Genomic DNA, 22,706 nt, shown 5'->3' with positions numbered 1-22,706 from the left:
AAATACTCATCTTGCTTTCTATTGTCATTGGGCCTACAAATTTTTGCTTATTTGGCTCATGTTGCTTAAGAGCCTTGATGACCAAGACAACACAAAATAACAAGTATTCTTCTACGCCCAAATTGCTTCTTACATTGATGTCCAAACTAAAAGTTACTTTTTTTTTCATAAAAGAAACTTACATGTCAATTATTATCTTTTATCTTCTTAACCAACTATTTCTTAAGGACTAACATAATATTTCTACTCATTTACACCAATCATGGCACTAATCAAACTATACTCATTAACAACATAGAAATCACGACCAAATATAAAAACTACAAAAAACGGTAATACTTCAATGCGAAAGAGAAGAACTATATTAAGTATAACATTATGTTGACTATAATTCAAAGCATCAAAATATTTGAAGCTAGAAGTCTTTCTTAGATAATTATATATGAACCATGAAAGTAACTCACGGAAAAGAGCCCAAACTAAACAAACATGGTTAAAAGTGGGGTCTTTATTTTTTCCTTAAACTAAGTAATCTTAACAGAATGCAATTTGAATCACATATATAAAGAAGAAAACGATAATTTAACTAATTTTTAACAGATTTACATGATGATAACACTAATATAACATTCATCTTGAAACAAAATCAGATTTAATATGTTCCATCAACCAAACCGGGATCAAATCCTTCTTATTATCATCAAGAATCTGCAATATAAGAATTTGAAAGTTACCTGGTTTGTGGAATAATAAAATACAGCAGTGCAGCAACAAAAAAACTCAGCAGCAAATACAGTAGAAACAGCAGTAACTCAAGTGTTAAGACAACCCAGAAAACTCAACAAAGATACTTGAAACTGGTAGCTATCAACTTCACAAATTGCCTAAGGGTTCTTTCTATTTTTCTCGAGGTTTTTGCACTCAAATAATCCTCATAAAACTCTGAAATTTCACTTTGTTATATGTATTAAGCTGCTGATTTTTCTCAAAGATATATGTCTTTAAGCAGCTCTCCAAGATGTGTCTCAGTATACGATAGAGTGTGTAATAGAGTTTCCCTTTTTTCAGTCAGTAGGCCTCTGCATTCTAAGTGTAAGAGAGTCCCTTTTATAGGAGAAAAGCAGCCCTTTCAATAGGCAAAAAAAGTAAATTTTTTGGACAGATTTTGGCTAAAATGGGGGTTCGGAGCATTTTGGCGGTGGTGAGGCGGTGGAGCCGTGGCGGCGGCGAGGAGCGGGCCGGCGGCGACGGAGATTTTGGGGGTGAAATGGGTAGGAAAAGATAGGTCTCGTGGAGCTCTATCTATTCATGTATGTGTTGTAGGGTGGTGTTGGCCGGAGCTTCAAGAATTTGGACCAAAAAGTGGCGGCTAAAGTTTCTTAGATCTAAAATTCAAGGAGTTTGAGGGTTTTTTGAAGGAATTGGTTTGGAGATATGGGAAGAGGATGTTGTGAAGATTATATGGTGTTAATTTGGAGGTGTTTGGAGGTGGTCCGCCGCCGGTGGGTGATTTCCGGCGGCGGCGGCGGAGAGAAGAGAGAGAAGAGAGATAGAGAAGAGAGAAAGAGTTATGGGGGAAATGAGGGAATTTTTCAGATTTTTGAGGCTTTAAATACCTCTTGAGAGATCAAATACGGACCATTAGATCAAGGGGTGATTAATGGGTGAGATTTGATCTTGGGTCACTTAATGAAACGATGTAGTTTTGAGGCAAAACTACGTCGTTCAGGACCCTTTCAAAGGCAGCCCCTTATCTTGCACTTTTGGCCACCTTCTCTTTCAAATTTGGCCCAATTTCTTTCTTAATCCTACTTATTAAACTAAATTTACACAAACAAATAAATTAATTAAGTAACTTATTCAAATGATCAATTAACTAGATTAATTCACCAATTGAATAGTTAGTTAATTCCTAAAATGCACAAATAAAGAAAGAACTATTTTTTTTGGTATTTTTATGATAGGAAATATGCAATCAAAGACACAAAAATTGAGAAATATAATTAAAGCAACAAAACACTAATGACTTTAGGAGGTGTTAAAATAGTACAAAAATTAGGTATTCACAGCTGCCCTCTTTGCTCGAGAACATGAAGAGTTTTCGTGCAAAGAAAAGTGAATGTCATGGCTAATTTTTGCTCACATATTACTCCAATGAAAGCATTTTTTTTAAATGGTGACCGAATCCTGCTTCCGAGGTAGCCTACATATCCTTGTTTAGAGGAATCAGGTCAGTGTAGTTCTGGAAAAATTTGGCAGCTGGGACTACCAGACACTAGATTTAAGACTGTTGTTGCTGCTGTTGTTGATGTTACTGTTACTTGCTGCTTGCATCAAAAGGAAAAGAGAAAGAACTACATATGTCTGGAAACTAAGAGTTACAAAATTCCTAATTTATGTGTCTTGTGGAATCAAATCTTGATTCTTGACCTGCTCGCTTGTGTTGACCTTAGGTTGGATCTTGATGCTCTTTGAGGAAAGGATCATGGCTCATTCTCGATTGCTTGCTTTCCGGATCAGAGTTCGGGAAAATAAAACTCGAGAAGCTGGGCTGCTGACACATTATCCAAGCTAACTCCAACTATCTTGTGATCGAAAAACTTCTTTATTATGATGAGAAAGCTGAAACTGCAAGCTTTAATCGTCACAACATGTGCTCTACGGCAGGGCCTGCAAAGCCATCAAAGACAAACAAAACAAACAAAATTTTCTGCCCCAGTTTGGCACTGAGAAAATTTTGCGAGTTATTGGGTAAAACTGCAGGTCAACTTATTTTAGTTGAAAGATCCAAAAATGAAACTAAAGGCTCCGAAAATGATGTTCTTATCTTAGGTATAAAATTGATATAACTTGGACTTAGGAGGTGCGTGTCCCATGGGTATCATTGGAATGGCTGTGAGATTGAAGGACTCGACTAGGAATTGCATCTCCTTGGAATAATGACTCATATTAGGGAGTGCATCTCCTATTAAAATGAATACGGTTGACCCAAGCTAGGAAGCGTGTCTCCTACGAGTGAGGTTGAAAGACTCAGACTAGGAAGTGCATCTCCTAGGATTAATGGTTCATATTAGGAAGTGTGTCTCCTATTAGAATGACTCAAGCTAGGAAGTGTGTCTCCTACGAGTGAGGTTGAAACACTTGGAGGGAATGTAACCGGGGGTTGGCACCCTGTATCACTAAGAAAGAATGTAACTAGGGGTTGGCACCCTGTATCACTAAGAAAGAATGTAACCAGGAGTTGGCACGCCCTGTATCAATAAGGGGGAATATAATCAAGGGTTGGCGCCCAAACTAGGAAGCGCGTCTCCTACGAGTGAGGTTGAAAGACTTGGAGGGAATGTAACCAGGGGTTGGCACCCTGTATCACTGAGAATAAATGTAACCAGGGGTTGGCGCCCCGTATCACTAACGAAGAATGTAACCAGGGGTTGCCGCCCTGTATCACTAAGGGGGAATATAATCAAGGGTTGGCGCCCAAACTAGGAAGCGCGTCTCCTACGAATGAGGTTGAAAGACTTGGAGGGAATGTAACCAGGGGTTGGCGCCCTGTATCACTGAGAATGAATGTAACCAAGGATTGGCACCTTATATCACTAACAAAGAATGTAACCAGGGGTTGGCGCCATGTATCACTAAAGGGGAATATAATCAAGGGTTGGCTCCCAAACTAGAAAGTGCGTCTCCTACAAGTGAGGTTGAAAGACTTGGAGGGAATGTAACCAGGGGTTGGCGCCCTGTGTCACTGAGAATGAATGTAACCAGGGGTTGGCGCCCTGTATCACTAACAAAGAATGTAACCAGGGGTTGGCGCCCTGTATCACTAAAGGGGAATATAATCAAGGGTTGGCGCCCAAACTAGGAAGTGCGTCTCCTACGAGTGAGGTTGAAAGACTTGGAGGGAATGTAACCAGGGGTTGGCGCCCTGTGTCACTGAGAATGAATGTAACCAGGGGTTGGCGCCCCGTATCACTAACAAAGAATATAACCAGGGGTTGGCGCCCTGTATCACTAAGGGGGAATATAATCAAGGGTTGGCGCCCAAACTAGGAAGTGCGTCTCCTACGAGTGAGGTTGAAAGACTTGGAGGGAATGTAACCAGGGGTTGGCGCCCTGTGTCACTGAGAATGAATGTAACCAGGGATTGGCGCCCTGTATCACTAACAAAGAATGTAACCAGGGGTTGGCGCCATGTATCACTAAAGGGGAATATAATCAAGGGTTGGCGCCCAAACTAGGAAGTACGTCTCCTACGAGTGAGGTTGAAAGACTTGGAGGGAATGTAACCAGGGGTTGGCGCCCTGTGTCACTGAGAATGAATGTAACCAAGGGTTGGCGCCCTGTATCACTAATAAAGAATGTAACCAGGGGTTAGCGCCCTGTATCACTAAGGGGGAATATAATCAAGGGTTGGCGCCCAAACTAGGAAGTGTGTCTCCTACGAGTGAGGTTGAAAGACTTAGAGGGAATGTAACCAGGGGTTGGAGCCCTGTATCACTGAGAATGAATGTAACCAAGGGTTGGCACCCTGTATCACTAACAAAGAATGTAACCAGGGGTTGGCGCCCTGTATCACTAAAGGGGAATATAATCAAGGTTTGTCGCCCAAACTAGGAAGTGCGTCTCCTATGAGTGAGGTTGAAAGACTTGGAGGGAATGTAACCAGGGGTTGGCGCCCTGTGTCATTGAGAATCAATATAACCAGGGGTTGGCGCCCTGTATCACTAACAAAGAATATAACCAGGGGTTGGCGCCCTGTATCACTAAGGAGGAATATAATCAAGGGTTGGCACCCTGTATCAGTGAGAAAGAATGTAACCAGGGGTTGGCACCTTGTATTACTAAGAGAGAATATAGCCAGGGATTGGCACCCTTTATCGCTGAGAGAATATAACCAAGGGATGGCGCATTGTATCACTTAGAGAGAAAGTAACTAGGGATAGGATACCTTGTATTAAAGTGGAACCTCACTAAGGATTAGTGTACCTTAGGTTGGAAAATACATCTAGGAATTGGTCTATCCTATACTGAACATGCGACTAGGGTGTGGTGTGCCCTATATCAAAATGGGACCTCAACTAAGGACTGATGTACCTTATGCTGGAAAATGCAGTGGTTGATGAAGTAATTATAGGCATGCCTAGAAAGCAGAAGTAGAGTCTTTGAAGAACTTACATTTGGTACATTCGTACTTTGAGAACTTCATTTCAACGCTACTTTGTTTCCTGCTTCAAACAAAGAAAGATTTGTGAGTTTAACAGTGGTGGTCGGTTTGTGGCCTTGATGCCCTGAGTAGTTTGAATTTGCGGCCACCTTGCTGAAAAAGAACTGATTCTTTCGGCGCGATACTGAGTTGCTCGGATACTCTATATTGCTTTCTGGAAATCTTGGTTTTCAATCGTTGCCCTCGACTATTTTCGTACCCGAATGTCTAAGGTGATGTTGAACCTTGTCTATAAAGCAAGTCTTCACTTTGGAGGTTTTTTCCTTTAAAAAACAAACTTGATTATCTTGCACTCGATATCAGTTTATGTCTGTGGTGCTATCAGCTTTGCCCATGAAGCAAGTCTTACTTAGTAACCTTTTCGATTTCTTTGAAACACTTTGTTCGACTTATCAGAGGAAATCAGAGTTGGATTTGTGACTTTGTCAATACCGTGTATGCCTTACATCATTTGTTTTGCACTTACGGGGAACGGTGACCAATTTTGTGTCCCTTTCTTTGTTGGCTTCTAAGCAAATAGACCAGCAAAGTTTTCTCTTTGGAACTTTCGTCTGCATGAAACCTCAGATCTCGTTTAATCTCAACAACTTATTGTGCATGTTGCCTTCTGGATATTTTCTCTTTGATGTGCTAGGATAGAACTCGTTTTGTATAGTTAGAAAGCTGGTAACAGATTTTGAAATCATTTCTCTTTTGTTTTTATAAAAACTGACTCAAAATAATAATGCAAATGAATAAAATGACGCGATGTGAAAATGAGAAAGAATAGTATTTAACTGAAAAATGACACTTTACGAGGAGAGAAACATAGAATGGGCTCTTTTGAATATGGTAGTCAAGCTTTAATGATCATGACATGCATTTTGGATTGAGCGGCCAAATCTATCCAGCCAATCTACCCTTTCTACTTATTGTTCCCTTTCGTCTTTGAAGTTGGCCTCTTTGTGCCAATCATTTGCATAAAATCATAGCTCACCTTCGACTGGTAGTGCCCCGGAAGATTTTCACTAACCGATCTCTCTCATTTATTTATCTCTACTTACCATCACCTTACAGTGCCCATGAGGGTTTTCACTAGTAAGACCCTATCATTTTTTTATTTGTTTTTCTTTTTTTTTTTTTGCTTTTTTGTGTGAGCAACTTGACATTGTTCTATGTCGTGTGACAACTGTTGCTTATTACGTGCTTCGTTTGGCATTTTTAGAGATTAATTGGGAGGTCTTTATTTGTATGGATTTTGGATAGGGTTAAAAAGAAAGGGTTGTATGAAGGCTCAAAATAGACTTAAGATGATGGGGTTGTATACTTACAACTCTTAGAATCGACTCTTCATAAAAACATAAATAAAAAATAAAAATAAAATAATAATAAAAAATAAAAATAAAAACTCCCGCCCCAGTTTCAGATACTGGGGAATTTATATTTTTGATTTGGTTGGACTGAACCCTAGTATAGAGCTGCCTACGTATCCTTTAAAGGAATCAAGTCAAACGTAGTTCAAACTAATACGAAAGATTTCTTTGTTGTCTTTTTTTTCTTTTCATTTTTTTCATTTTTCTTTTCTCCTTTCCTTTTCTTCTCTTCTCTTTTTTTTAACCAACAAATTGACCTAGCTCCTATTTTCAGGTGGCATTTCTTTCTCTTTTTTTTTGAACTTTGACTCTATAGTTGATTCCAAAAGAGAGGGGTCAAAGAAAAATAAAACAAGCTCAAAAGGGGTGACGAAGGGTATAAGTATTTAGGTAGCAGAAAAATGGCCTCCCGCCTCAAGAATGCCAAACATACTATCTCTTCTCAGGTTCGGCATTGATAGACATGAATGTCTTCTTGGTTTTGTCAGTTGTACAGCTCCGTAGTCAATATCTTATTCGCAACAAATGATCTTTCACAAATTGGAACCATATTTTATTGGTCTTTGCCTTGATGTGAAATGATACATTTCAGTATCAACTAATCTATTTTAAATTCCCTGGAATGCACCTTCTTTAGAGATTTGGGTCATCTTCCCTGATATGATTAGATTATGGCATGTCGTGGCCAAAGAGCCTTTCATCGATTACTCCGACTAGGCTTCAAAACTTTTAATTATCCTTAAGCCGGTATTCATGATAGGTTTGAGATAAACATCTTTAATCTCTACGGATATGACTATATTGGTTCCTTGTGACACAGGCTTATCATCAAAGTTCTTCAACTTCTTATTTATCCTTCGAGTATTTTTTTCTCGATTCAATTCAAGATTAGACAGGCTTTCTAAAATCTAGTCGAAAACTCTGCATGCATGTCATGTCACTAAAATTGGCGTGAAAAGAACTATATATGCAAAAGAACCATACATAGTGGATTAAAATGAGACAAAGCAAAAAGTTGCATTTTATTGATTAAAGGATAGAGAGGTTTGATGACAGGACAATCAAACAACATCTGGATCACAACCTCGAAATAATACGGATGATAGAAATTATGACAAAATAAGCTACCAAGACTCCTTCCCGGCAAGGTGGAGAGTGTCTTTCCAATTATCAAGCTCAAACATCTTAGCTACGAATTTGCGCATCAGCATCAAATAGGACCTTCAACAATTTTGATTGCCTTGCATTCAGCAGACAGGTTCTTGACATTTTTCACCAAACCGTACCCATATTCTTTATCATTGTAAATCATATGAACAGTGCGTGCTTGGTCATGACGTTTAGGATGCCATTATCTTGAACCACGATCATTCCTTCTTGAATCATCATTTCTATTTCCTTTTTCAAAGCCCGACAATCCTCAATGCTATGCCCCCGGACATTAGAATGGTACATGCACCGTACATCAGGGTCAAAACCTTTTGCATATGGATCAGGAACATACCCTTGAAGCGGCTCAATCATGCCACAATGTTTTAGCCTTTCAAACAAACTTATGTAGGATTCTACGATTGGCGTGAAATTGTCCTTCTACTTATGTTCCCTTTCACACTCTTGTTTTGGACGAGGACGAAAGTATGTTAAAGCCGGGGCTCGCATATGTTGGCGATTGGATGGCTTGGCATAAGACTGAGCATTGAATGTTGCATATTGTGGAGCAACTGAGTATCGTGGATCCGGGGGTTGAGATGTTCCCCTTTGGCCTCTTTTTGCCCGTGATGCCATCATGGCCTCCTCATCTTTCTTCTTTTGATTAACAAGGTTGTCCGGTCTATTCTGGATTTCTTGGGTGGCTGCTTTGAGAGCTACTTGACTTATAATTCGGCCAGTATTGAGGCCATTCTCGATCATTTCTCCTATCTTGATTGCGTCAGCAAAAGGTCTGCCCATTGCGGACATCATATTTTGAAAATAATCAAGATCCTGAGCCTGAAGGAAGATAGTGATTAACTCATTGTCATACATGGGTGTCTTAACTCTAGATGCTTGCTCTCTCCACCTAACGGCATACTCCCTGAATCTTTCAGTCAGTCTTTTCTTCATATTGGATAGGGAATTGCGATCTGACGCAATGTCAATGTTGTACTGAAATTGTTTGATGAAGGCTTGGGCCATGTCATCCCAAATGTGCCAGTGAGAGACATCTTGGTCAATGAACCATTTAGAGGCTACCCCCATAAGGCTCTCCCCAAAATAAGCCATCAACAACTCTTCTTTTCCTCTCGCGCCCCTCAGCTAGTTGCAATACTTTTTCAAGTGGGCGATAGGGTCACCGTGTCCATCATATTTCTCAAATTTTGGGGTCTTGAACCCTGGTGGAAAATGGATGTGAGGAAACAAGCATAAATTACTGAATGAGACACTTTTGTGACCACCTAGTCCTTGTATGTTCTTTATGTTCTGCTCAAGACTTTTCATTTTCCTGACCATCTCATCTGGCTCTCCTGTCTTGAGAGCCTTTTCATTTTCTGTAGGTGACTCATACTGTAGGGTCTGATTGTGTGGAGTCGAAACCTTAAAAGCCATATCTGGAGAGTAGCACTGGCCATCATAAGCATGATATAATGGCTCGATGTTTGGTCTCATCATAGGATTTGGTGGCGGGATTGTATACACTGGCGCGCCAGACATAACGAGAGGGGTGTTCCTAACTGGTGCGGCAGGAGGTCGTACATTGGAAGTACCAGGGGCGGCAGGGAAATTGTAATTTGGCACATACCCCGGAGGCAGAATGTGATCACTCATTGTGGGGAGCGGTGGTTGAGTATCCTGGGGTACGGTGTAAGTTCCCTCTGAGGGACCCTGAGGCGGAGGCTGACCAGAGACCCAAGCCTGATACACGTCAGATAGTTGTCGTTTCAATCTTCTTATTTCCTCCGACTCTTGCTCAACTGATTGACCCTGAGGGTCGTCACTAACCACCTCGATTTCATCATTGTTAGCTATTGCGACCTTCTTCTTAGATCAGGTAAAGTAATGATGTATTGCCAGTTTCACAACAAACCAACCACCTTAAACTTACTAGATAAGAAACAATAAACGTGTTAGGGTTAAGCATTTTACAGATATGAATCAGACGTAATATGCCATGATCCTAACAATATCACCACTTCTAACATGCTTTTGGAAGGCTTCATGTTTCATTCCGGCTTATAAGATTGATGCATATTATTTTCTCTCTTTCTTCTCTTTTCTTCTTCTTCTTCTTCTCTCTTTTTTTTTTTACTCCTTTTTATCTTCTTCCCTTTATTTTGGAATTATTGAGAAATATTTCGATCGAACCTTTTGGGGGTTGCCTACGTATCATGTCGCTGCATGAATCAGATCGTTACGTAGTTCAGGGACATGATGATTTTTATTTTTTTTTATTTTTTACAAAACAAAGTTTTCCTCTCTTCCTCTCTTTTTTTTTTGTACAAAAAACAACATCTTTTTGTTTCATTTTCGAATTTTTCTTCTCTTTTTTTTTCTTTTTGATACAAGACAAAGGAAAATTATATAAAGATACAACCTAAAAGACAAATATTTAAATAAGACCAGACCCGACTCAAAACAAACTTTTTAAAAAAAAAAATAAAAGGCAAAACAACAAGGCTCAAAACACCAAAAGACTTTTACAGTTTCGATGACTACAAATGAACAATCAAAGTGGACTGCCAACTAAAAGAAGACTCTAATCTCTGCATGAGAATCCACCAGCATCATTGTAGTCAAAGTGTTTATTCCTGCGGCTGATCTCCCATATCATGGTATATGCGCTTCAAGTCTCTGGCAATGTGGCGTGCGAAGTTGGGCGCTACCATAGCAAATTGCTCTCGGGTCAAACCTTGACAAGTCACACACCCTCGAGCGGTATAAGTAGCCACTTCATAGACCCTCCTTCTAACATGCTCCTGGCTCTGACTTAAAAACTAGATCTGTCGCTCATGGTTATTGGCTATGTACGATATATTCGCCTCGCATTGTAACGCTAGATTTAGCTGGTTCTGGACCTTTGCTAGCTCATTCTCTACCCGGTTCTTACCTGATTCTGCAGCCTTGGCCCGAGCCCTTAGATCATGAATGATAAGGTTGTGATGCATTTCTTCGTGCTTTGGAATGGCTGCATGTTGCTGAGCAACAACCCTTATTCTCGTTTGCCAAAGTTGTGCTTGAAGCGCTTGAACCTCATGTGTCAGTCTGATTTTCTCCTCTTCAAACTCAATGCACTGCAAATCCATATTCACGTTGACGATACTTATATCCTTACGTAGAGCCCGGATGATGGATTCATAATCTCTTGTTATTTCTTCCTTGGCATGCCCTACTCTTGTTCTGATTTCAGTCTCCCATTCTGTCGTGCTCTTCAGAACTGTCTCTTGCCTGGCTAAAAGCATCTTGGTCATAGAACCACTCTAAATATGCCGGGTCTAACTCTCCTCGATCCTGATCTTCCACCATAGTGTGAGATTCAAGCACCTTAATTTCATCCCAAACATGTTGAGCATAAGCCTCATGAACAAGATCCTCTGATATTACCTCCTATGTGAATCTTTGCATGTGCTCCACTGTGGGCATTACTTGTTTTCGACCTAACTGGCGTCGGGCTCTGATAGGCACATACGGTTGAAAACCCCGAAGACCCATCAAAATCAAAAATGAATGGTGGTAAGATCTGTATATGACTTCTTTTGGTGAGAACCAGTGGTAGTTCCATGTGATTTCAGTAGCGGTCAACTTTTGAAGATGCCCTCTCCATGCTTCGACTCCCTTGGGGAAGCTACTGTCTTCAGTCAAATCTTCAAACTCATCTCCAAGCTCATTGTGGCTCCAATGAATACTAAAATTTACCCGTGTTGGATGACTGAGAAGGTGCTCTAAAAACCATATTTGGAGTATGATGTTATAGCCTTCAAAGAAATATTTTCCTTCCCGACACTTGGCCAGGGCACGGTAAATATCAGACAATACCATAGGAATGATAGTGACGTCCTTTCGATGCAATAAAGTGGTGACTATGCCAGATAATCGAATATCAATATTTTTGTCATGCCTCGGGAAAACCATTGTACCTAGAAATGCCACTAGGAATGCTTTCCGCCCATGGCTTTGCCAAGCTTTGTATCCAATTTTATTACCAAGCTCCTTATCAATCGGACATGCCCTCGTTCCACACTTGCTATTTTATTTTGGTTGATTGTCATCTGCTCAAGGAACTCACTGCTAGTGACATCCCTTGAGGCTAAAGGTCTCTTATTCCGAAGCTCATCACCTAACCTTGTGTATCCAGCTAACTCCTCCAAAGTGGGAGTCATTTCAAAACCATTAAAACGGAATATGTTGTAATTAGGATCCCAGAAATGCACCAATGCCTCGATTAAGTCCCTCCTTGGGTTGATCTCCATAATGTTCATAAAGTGACCCAGATGGTCCTTTATCTTTTCCTGCCCACAAATGCCCATATTTTTCCACCATTGTCTCAACAACCGGGGTGTTTTATGCACAAGCCAAATCTGTGAGGGCTCGTCATCTTTCGGTCTTTTGTCAGATCTTCTTTTTATTGTATCCATATCGCTCCTAAGTAGTAGAACATGAGGTTAGGACCGATGCAAGCTTAGATAATACAAAAATCTCTGATGCCTTGGGGTTTGACTCATGAAAGTTAGAAATGGCAATGTGGGACTCAAGTAACTGACCCTAACCGTGTTTTGAAGTGAGGGTTTACTGAAATTGAGCGGACACTCTCGTTGGGAGATGATACAATTTCGAAAGATCATTCAATTGTAACCATAATGGTAAGACTTGACCGATTTGGACGGGGCACCAAACCATAAAAGGGTTGCTTACGTATTTTACATAGGGTCAGGAATCGAGTGCGCGTAGTTCGTACAAGAGACAAAACTGGACTACAAAGCCTTCTTACAAAAATGAACCTTTCGCACTTCCAAAGAAGCTTTTGGGGCAGTCGCAGTAAAATAGCCGAACATAGGGACAAAATGATAAAAAGTTGACAAAATAAATAAAATGGTTATTTTTACGAAAACGGCCCTTCGATACTCTCGAGAGAGGCTTAAAGGTTGTCTAGGCAAATACTACGACCATAGGGACAAAACAATAAAAGGTAGACAAAAATAAAGAAAATGACTGTTTTTTCGAAAATGGCCCTTCGGTACTTCCCTTGAAGGTTTTAAGGGTGTCTCGGCAAAACGTCCAGACACGAGGGCCAAACAGTAAAAGGTGACCAAAAATAGCAAATTTGTTTTTTGAAAATATTATGCACATGCGTAATTTTTATGCTTTTTTTTTTTGAAAAATGTGGGCTGAACCCGATGGAGGTTGCCTACGTATCTCACATCCGGTGAGAATCAAACTCGCATATTTCGGTGATAAAATTTCGAATGAAACTAACTATATTTTCTCTCTTTATGAAAAATTAATCATGGACACCAAACGCACCAAATCACTTCGGGATTTTTTTTTTATTTTATTTTTAAAAAAACGAACATTTGTATAGAAATCGGGAGCATGTTTTTATTTTTTTTTATTTTTTTCTGCTTATTCAATTAATCCACCCTAAAGCCGGTCGACATGCAAGCCTCCCAAATAAAGTAACATGTAGCACATAAGTGAACGTTATGGTCTCAAAGAGGATGCCTGTCTTATACGGACCCGGCTCCTGTGCCGAGTTTCGCTAAGTCAAATGCACGTGATGCAAATAAAGAGAACCTACTAGGGATATCCGGCATGAGGTATGTTCTTCTAGGTTTAAATCCTGATGGAGAAGGTGTCTAGACTAGCTTACTCGAGCGGACAACCCGAGCCGAGGAGCGTCAAGCGTCACCAGTAGTAGAACAGCACTGGCTAGCTAACGACTCTCTCGCCTAAGCATGCGTGACTAAATCCTTCACCAGAAGCTGGTAGGCTAACTGGCTTTATCTCAAGACAGAAATTTTGTGATGCTGGTAGGCAAACACAACATAACTAACTATAAGAAGACTCAGAGGGGTGCGAGAGAGGATACAATTTATATGTACAGTTCAACAATATTAAAACAGTATAAAGTGGACAAGTAACAGATTAGGCCCAAATAAATCACAATATATACAAAAATTAATAAAGCCAAATAAAGTCAATATACAAGCTCGAATTCTTAATGTTCCCAGCAGAGTCGCCAGAGCTGTCACACCCCTTTTTCTACCCGCAAAATAATATTATGTGGATTAAAGAGTTTTTTCAATTAAAGTGACAAAATTGAGTAGGGATTATTTTATTTACAGAGTCGCCACTTGGAATTGATTTTGTTGGTGTTCCAAGTCACCTTTTATTTGAATCCCTAATCAAAGGAAGATTTGACTCTATTATTATTGGTCTGCGAAAATAAAGTCCGGGTAAGGAATTCTGTTAACCGGGGAGAAGGTGTAAGGCATTCCCTGAATCCCGTGGTTCTAGCACGGTCGCTTTTATTGACTAAAATTTGGCTTGAATTATTTTTGGATAAGGTGTGTATTATTTGCCTTAAGTTACTATTGTCTAGTGCTGCTTAATAATTAATAATTTTGGCCTAGAAGCGTGCAAGCACACAAAATCCTTATTTGATTATATGAATTAAAACAAAGAACGTGTCGGTACACATGGTTTAAATACAACTAATATTGAAAAGTCAAGGAGCGGGAATGCATACATGACTACTTTATTAAAAAAAAAAATTGACCAAGGACCGTGTATGAACACATGGTCTACATCTCAAACGTGCCTAAAATTGCCTATCGCTTAAATTAATTAAAAGGCGCTTCTTTTTTATTTATTACTTGTTCGACTGGAAAAAAAATATTATTATTAAAAACAATTTTTTCACTAATGCAAGACATTAAACCCGGGTAAGCTTATGTTAAACTTTCATGGTATTGGGCCACTTATTTTATTTAACAAAAGATAATTTATTGGTTTTAAAGAAAATGCCCATCTTGCTTTCTATTGTCATTGGGCCTATAAATTTTAGCTTATTTGGCTCATGTTGCTTAAGAGCCTTGATGACCAAGACAACACAAAATAACAAGTATTCTTCTACGCCCAAATTGCTTCTTACATTGATGTCCAAACTAAAAATTATTTTTTTTTTTCATAAAAGAAACTTACATGCCAATTATTATCTTTTATCTTCTTAACCAACTATTTCTTAAGGACTAACATAATATTTCTACTCATCTACACCAATCATGGCACTAATCAAACTACACTCATTAACAACATAGAAACCACGACTAAATATAAAAACTACAAAAAACGGTAATACTTCAATGCTAAAGAGAAGAACTATATTAAGTATAACATTATGTTGACTATAATTCAAAGCATCAAAACATTTGAAGCTAGAAGTCTTTCTTAGATAATTATACATGAACCATGAAAGTAACTCATGAAAAAGAGCCCAAACTAAACAAACATGGTTAAAAGTGGGGTCTTTATCTTTTCCTTAAACTAAGTAATCTTAACAGAATGTAATTTCAATCACATATATAAAGAAGAAAACGATAATTTAACTAATTTTTAACAGATTTACATGATGATAACACTAATATAACATTCATCTTGAAACAAAATCAGATCTAATATGTTCCATCAACCAAACCGGGATCAAATCCTTCTTATTATCATCAAGAATCTGCAATATAAGAATTTGAAAGTTACCTGGTTTGTGGAATAATAAAATACAGCAGTGCAGCAACAAAAAAACTCAGCAGCAAATACAGTAGAAACAGCAGCAACTCAAGTGTTAAGACAACCCAGAAAACTCAACAAAGATGCTTGAAACTGGTAGCTATCAACTTCACAAATTGTCTAAGGGTTCTTTCTATTTTTCTCGAGGTTTTTGCACTCAAATAATCCTCACAAAACTCTGAAATTTCACCTTGTTATATGTATTAAGCTGCTGATTTTTCCCAAAGATATATGTCTTTAAGCAACTCTCCAAGATGTGTCTCAGTATAAGATAGAGTGTGTAATAGAGTGTCCCCTTTTTCAGTCAGTAGGCCTCTGCATTCTAAGTGTAAGAGAGTCCCTTTTATAGGAGAAAAGCAGCACTTTCAATAGGCAAATAAAGTTAGATTTTTTGGACAGATTTTGGTTCACCAAAAATCTGTCCAAAAGACTGACTTTGTGTGCTAAACACTGTTCAAGGTTTGTCCCAAAGGTGAAAAGACAACCTGAAAATTTGTTATGTCAGAAGCAAGGAGAAAAAATGTCCTTTCAACCACCCTACTAGTAAAAGTAAGCTACTATTACCCTATTTTATGATAAAATAAACTAAACTTCAGATTTTAACCATCAACAACAAACTAATTGCTCAACACAAATCAAACTTGGACAACTATGAAATGACAAAGCATAGACGAGACTAAAAACGTAATTGAACTAAGTATTAAAACCAACTTGATGGGAATGAATTCGATTTGTGCAAACTAATTACTAAACAAACAACTAAATTCACAAACTAATGCTCAAAACAGAACGAGCATCGTTAACAATCGGACAACGACTAACAACAACTAAATAATCGACTAACTAAGTGAACGATTTAACTAATACACTAAAGATCATGTTTAAATCAATAACGAATCTAACAAACCACTAAACTAAATAGAGATAGCTAATTAAATAAACCTAACTTGAAACTCTAATTAACAAGAAATAACCAAAACAGAAAAATAAAAAAAAATAAAAAATCAGAAACTAATCTACTAAATAAAAAAAAATCAGAAATTAATTAAAGAGATGACGATTATACCTAACAAGTATGCTTGAAGTCGTTCGAGCCACAAGAAGACGCCGGAGATGCTAAAAGGCGACTACCCGACTCCGAAACGCATGTTTCTTTCGGGTAGATGCTAGAACGAAATGCGTTTCAGTATCTCGCCAAAAGAAACGAGTGCCTTTGAGTCGAAAAATAGCTAAAATGGGGGTTCGGGGCATTTTGGCGGTGGTGAGGCGGTGGAGCCGTGGCGGCGGCGAGGAGCGGGCCGGCGGCGACGGGGATTTTGGGGGTGAAATGGGTAGGAAAAGATAGGTCTCGTGGAGCTCTATCCATTCATGTATGTGTTGTAGGGTGGTGTTGGCCGGAGCTTCAAGAATTTGGACCAAAAAGTGGCGGCTAAAGTTTCTTAGATCTAAAATTCAAGGAGTTTGAGGGTTTTTTGAAGGAATTGGTTTGGAGATATGGGAAGAGGAGGTTGTGGAGATTATATGGTGTTAATTTGGAGGTGTTTGGAGGTGGTCCGCCGCCGGTGGGTAATTTCCGGCGGCGGCGGCGGAGGAGAGAAGAGAGAGAAGAGAGAGAGAGAGAGAGAGAAAGAGTTATGGGAGAAATGAGAGAATTTTTCAGATTTTTGAGGCTTTAAATACCTCTTGAGAGATCAAATATGGACCATTAGATCAAGGGGTGATCAATGGGTGAGATTTGATCTTGGGTCACTTAATGAAACGACGTAGTTTTGAGGCTCCTCAAAACTACGTCGTTCCGAACCCTTTCAAAGGCAGCCCCTTATCTTGCACTTTTAGCCATTTTCTCTTTCAAATTTGGCCCAATTTCTTTCTTAATCCTACTTATTAAACTAAATTTACACAAACAAATAAATTAATTAAGTAACTTATTCAAATGATCAATTAACTAGATTAATTCACCAATTGAATAGTTAGTTAATTCCTAAAATGCACAAATAAAGAAAGAACTATTTTTTTTTGGTATTTTTATAATAGGAAATATGCAATCAAAGACACAAAAATTGGGAAATATAATTAAAGCAACAAAATACTAATGACTTTAGGAGGTGTTAAAATATTACAAAAATTAGGTATTCACAATCTTCACTCTTTTTCTCTTTTCAGACATATTCATATGTTGTTCGATCATGCCAAATAACAAATTTTGAGTATGCCTAAGATGAGGAAGACCATACAAAGTCGTCCCTCCCCTCTTCTTTTACTCCTGGCTGTGTGTGGGCCGCACTTCAAAAAGGCCAAAAAGAGCTAGGAAGCGTCAGCTGCTAGCTCTAATCGAATTTTCGGTATATATAAGTCTGACGAAAGACGAACTCGCTTTTGAAGGCGAAGAAGAACCGACTTCAAGCAATACACTTTTTTTTAGTTATACGGTCTATTTTACAAGAAATTTTTATATTAAGAAGTAGAAAATATTACAAGAAAAATGTGAATTTGCGAGAAATTTTAGCGGGAAATATAAAATCCCTATTTAAAAAGGATAACAGCGACATAATTTATGAGGAATTGATCTTTACCTCGCTATGAATTATTTAATAAAATTTAGCAAGGAAATTAGCGAGAAAATGTTCCTCACTAAAATTAGCAAAGGATATTTCCTCGCTAAAACATAGCGAAAAATATTTTTATAACCCATTTTCTTCTATTCAAATTATAATTGCTTATTTTATGTCATTTCCTAATAGGGCTACACAGTTAATGCATAAAAAATATTTACATGCTCAACTCATTTATAAAGTAATTAGTGATAAATCTCAATGACAAACACTAATTATAACTTGATTAAAAAGATCACTATTCTGACATCACAAGTAAAATTACATTAAAGTGTAAAAAAAACTTACACTGTAAATATATAGTTAAATTCATTAATGCCATATATATATATATATATCCATCATCCACCTAGTCCACAAATTTCCAATTTATAGCCTATGCATGCACTCATGCACAATACTTTGAGATGAATACTACCTATCATCATCTCCTCCTCCTCTTGCTCCTCCTCCTGTATATAGTTAATTATTAGTGTAAAAAAATTATTACCGCTCTCTTCTACTTCATTATATTTTATTTTGGGGGCAATAAGTGCTACCAAAGGTTTTGGAAATAAGAGAGCACAATTGAATCACAATGACAATATAATGACTAGTTATAGAGAGATAGGTTCACAGAATGAGAAAACTAATTCTTTTTTGGTTTTTCACCCGATGTCCGATATCCATATTGGGGCTCCCGTCATATCCGAATTCGTCTCAGAAAATTTCACATTAGGGGGATGGGGGTAAAGCGCTCTCTAATAAAGGAGACTACATACCCAATGCTGAAACCCGAAATATGTAGTTAAAGGATGTTGTTGGTGAATACTAATTCAATAGTCAATTAGAGAGCATACAAATATTTTACTTGATCCATTTTAACTGTTTAGGGAGAGTAAATTTTATTGGGTCTAAAAAAGGCTCTCATGGTATCTTCTCTCTGCCTGTTACATCTCTATGAATAGGCAACCCTATACTTTCCAAAGTGTTAAATTTAGCTCATAAAAATAGGATCTACTTAAATTAGGGCATTTAAGGCTGGGAAAAAAATTAATTAGCAGTCAATTTGAACACCACCCAAGTTAATTCATTTAAAAGTTGGGTGAATTTTGGATTGCGTAAGTAACTAGATTGTTTGCTTAGTCAATATCAGAGGTGACAAATGAACATGTTAGATTAAATATGATGGTTCAAAGCGGGTTGAATTGAGTTGGTCATAACACGTCCAAAGCTAGTTTTTTGGGTCAATTTGGCTAAGCAATGAGTAACTCAATCATTTCTACTTGATCATTCAGTGTTCCCTCAGCAGAGACGACAAGGGCGAACCAACAGCCTTTGTGTCCTGTCACACCCCTTTTTATCACCCAAAGATAAATAAAGTGGATTAAAGTATTTTTTCAATTAAAGTGACAAATTTGAGTAGAAATTATTTTATTTACAGAGTCGCCACTTGGAATTGAGTTTTTGGGTGCTCCAAGTCACCTTTTGTTTGAATCCCTAGTCAAAGGAATATTTGACTCTTTTATTATTGGTCTGCAAAACAAAGTCCGGGTAAGGAATTCTGTTGACCGGGGAGAAGGTGTAAGGCATTCCCCGAGTCCCGCGGTTCTAACACGGCCGCTTTATTGACTACAACTTGGCTTGAATTAATTTTGGATAAACTGTGATTTATTGGTTTTCATGTTTTATCTATCCGCTTTTAATTATTAAAATATAGAATTATCTTTGATACGGATCACGTGTGCGTGAATTTATTTTATTTGGGGCGCTAAAATCATGTCACGCGTACGTGTACATGGTTAATCACGCTTTATTAATATTAAGATTATTTTGTCAAAGTACGCGTACTTTGCCTTTAATTTGGGAAATATACCTATGTCACGCGAACGTGTACACAATTACAATAATTGATTTATTACTGCACGCCTAAAACATACTAGCAATTTGTGAGTTATTATCTTCCTAAACTAATTTGAGATTGTTGTGAGGCAAGAGTTATGGAAGAAAAGTAGCTTAGCTTTGTGGACTAAGTATAACAACTACTCGGTTATGAAATGAATGAGCCCGATTTTGATTTATTTACTTTGGGCCAACTCTCATGCAAATCTAAGGCCCAGGCATTATTAATGTTAGTCAAACCCTCACGTCACACTAATTATTCTAAAATCCATTTCATCTTTCTTCTTAGGCTGTGACCTAGTTACTTATTTCATCTAATCAAACTGGGTGCCACTTCCCATAACATTCACAGTAAACAAAAGTGACAAAAAAAACCTTAAATCCAACAGAATTCTTAGTTCATCAACTCAACAAATTCGGTCTACTCCTAAAAGTCTTTATAAAACCTTTATACATTCTACTATAAAAATATTAGTACATATATCTCATAAAACTCACTTCCACTAATAACATTAAGAATTCAAAAGCAAACACACATGAGAAGTGAAGAAGTAAAGCATCAGTAACATGTATCTAAAATATTTGAATCATAGAGAAATGAAATAGAGTAGTAAAAGAAAGAAAGAACCGGACCTTGAGCAATGAAACTTTTCCAATGTATTGATAAGAAAATTCGAATAAACTAGCTGGTACAGTTGCAAATGTCAAACCCAATGAGAAAACAGAGAAAACTGAAGCGGAGTTAAACGGACGGAGCTCGGACGACCTCGCACTCGACAGCAACCAGACCTTTCGAATGGGTTTTGCCTCGAATTTTTCAAGCGATTTGGGAGGAAACTGTCAGGTTTTAATAGTGATTTAGTGGCTGTTTTTCAGCAGTGTTTGACTGGAATTTTGGACTGGTTTTGGGACTGTTTTCATGGTGTTTCTGCACTGGTTTTTCAGCGAAAAAGGCAGCAATTTGAGTTGCTATTTTTGAATGTTTTCGGGCCCTGTTTTGGTTGGATTTCGGGGATAAAAACGATGGTATTTTGGGGCGATTCGGACTATTTTTGGATGTTTTTACAGCTCCCTTTGAGGTGGTTCAAGGGCTGGTTTATGGACAGTTTTCAGTTCGTTTTTGGAGCTGAAATGGGGTGGCTTTGGAGGTTATTTTTTGGGTTTGCGACTGCCTTTTTTTTGCTCAAACAATAGAGGGAAGAAGATGGTATTTTATGAGTGATATTTTTTGCCCCTTCACGTGAAGAAAGAAAATGGAGATATGTGGGGGTTGTGTGTGGAGGACTAGCATGTGGGACAAAGCATGTGGGACAAGCATGCGGGACAAAGCATGGGGACAAGTATGGGGGACAAAGAAAAGTTAAGTGGGGACACGCGTGAGAAGCAAAAAATATTCAAGCACGATCAAAAATTAGGTGCTCACATGTCCAATATAAACTCAAGAGTGAAGAGGAACTTTTGAGTACTATGAAATTCTGTGACTTGAAGGGACATTATTAGAAAGAGAGTTGTTACAAGCTTGTTGGTTACTCTCATGGATTCAAGTTCAATAAGAGAAGAAATAATAGGAACAACAATTACATTGGAAATACCAATTATAACTACATGGGGCCAACAGGGGCGGATCCAGCCCTTTAGGGTGGGGTGGTACAGCACCCGCTAGATTGGTAAAATTATCATATATTTATGTAAAAATTTTCTTAAACTAGGTTAAATATTTGATCTTGTCATTCTCAATCGCAAACTAGACAAAGGTGCCATGTCTGGTAGACCTTTGTGAAAGCGTTTCTCGTGTGCAAAATTCAAGTTCGAATTTATCTTGAACTTTGTCTAACTTTTCCTTTTTGTTGTGCTTTTTATTTCCTTTGTCCCAGTCATTTTCCTTTTTGGCTACCTCCCAATTTTCTATTTGTCGTTTATTATTTTTTATATGTTTTCCTCTATTCTATTATTTTATCTCTGATCTTTAGCAAAGACACTCAAAAAAGATCCTCCTATATTTAAAATACCGTAAAATAACAATTTCTCTTAATTCAAATCTTTTAATTTTTTATTTTTTTTGCAAAATCAAAAAACTTGGGTCTTGATAGAAATTTCGGAATTAATTTTTATAATTTATTTTTTATTATAACATAAAAAATTGTGTTATTCTATGATTGTTAAATACAATTTAACTGTTTTTACTATTAAATTATGATGAATATTTTGCAAGTATTGCTTAGAAAAACATGAGATTTTTTATTTTAATTTTTGGGATCTTGTAGTTTATCTGATTCTGCACTTACTTATGGTGTATAATTTATCTATTAAAGATATTTTTTTATTTTTCTTATTTTGATTGGCGGAATTTCCTTATTAAAGATGTTATTTTACTTGTGCAAATTTACTTTTAGCATACAAAAAAAGATGTAGTTCCTTGTAAAAAAAAATATTGATTTTACTTATATTGTTAATAATAAAGGTGTGATTCCTTCTTTAAAATGCTAATTATATTTGCTTCTTGATGTCTGAGATGTAATTTTTGTACAACAACAACATACCCAGTGAAATCTCACAAATATATTTTGGGAAAGAGATGTGATTTTCTAATTTTAAATAAAAAATGCCTATTAATTGCCTGAATAAACTAAAAAATAAATAAATCGGACAAACGTTCCAAACAAACTCTATATTAGTTATTTTAAGGTGTACATTAAAAATAATTGTGACACCCGCCACCTTCAAATCCTAGATACGCCTCTTGGGCCAACACTTCAAATGCTGCCAATAATGTGAATGTGACAGGTATCATTCAACAACAACAGTTACACTCCAGTTCCGACATTTGCACCAAAGCAGCAACAACAACAAGAAGCCCAGTGAATTCCAATGAGTGGGATC

At 37.7% G+C, this 22,706-nt stretch overlaps 1 long non-coding RNA gene across 1 annotated transcript; it reads right to left on the bottom strand.

The window, feature by feature from the left end:
- Positions 1-14,933: 14,933 nt before the first annotated feature.
- On the bottom strand, positions 14,934-17,043 carry LOC138896629 (uncharacterized). The gene is made up of 2 exons (XR_011409999.1): positions 16,400-17,043; positions 14,934-15,277 (listed from the first exon to the last, which is right to left on the bottom strand). It is a non-coding gene; the product is annotated as an uncharacterized lncRNA (long non-coding RNA).
- Between the last annotated feature and the right edge of the window lie 5,663 nt (positions 17,044-22,706).

Source organism: Nicotiana tomentosiformis, chromosome 8, assembly GCF_000390325.3.
Source record: "Nicotiana tomentosiformis chromosome 8, ASM39032v3, whole genome shotgun sequence".
NCBI classification, from domain to species: Eukaryota; Viridiplantae; Streptophyta; class Magnoliopsida; order Solanales; family Solanaceae; genus Nicotiana; species Nicotiana tomentosiformis.
This window is presented reverse-complemented; position numbering and strand designations above follow the sequence as displayed.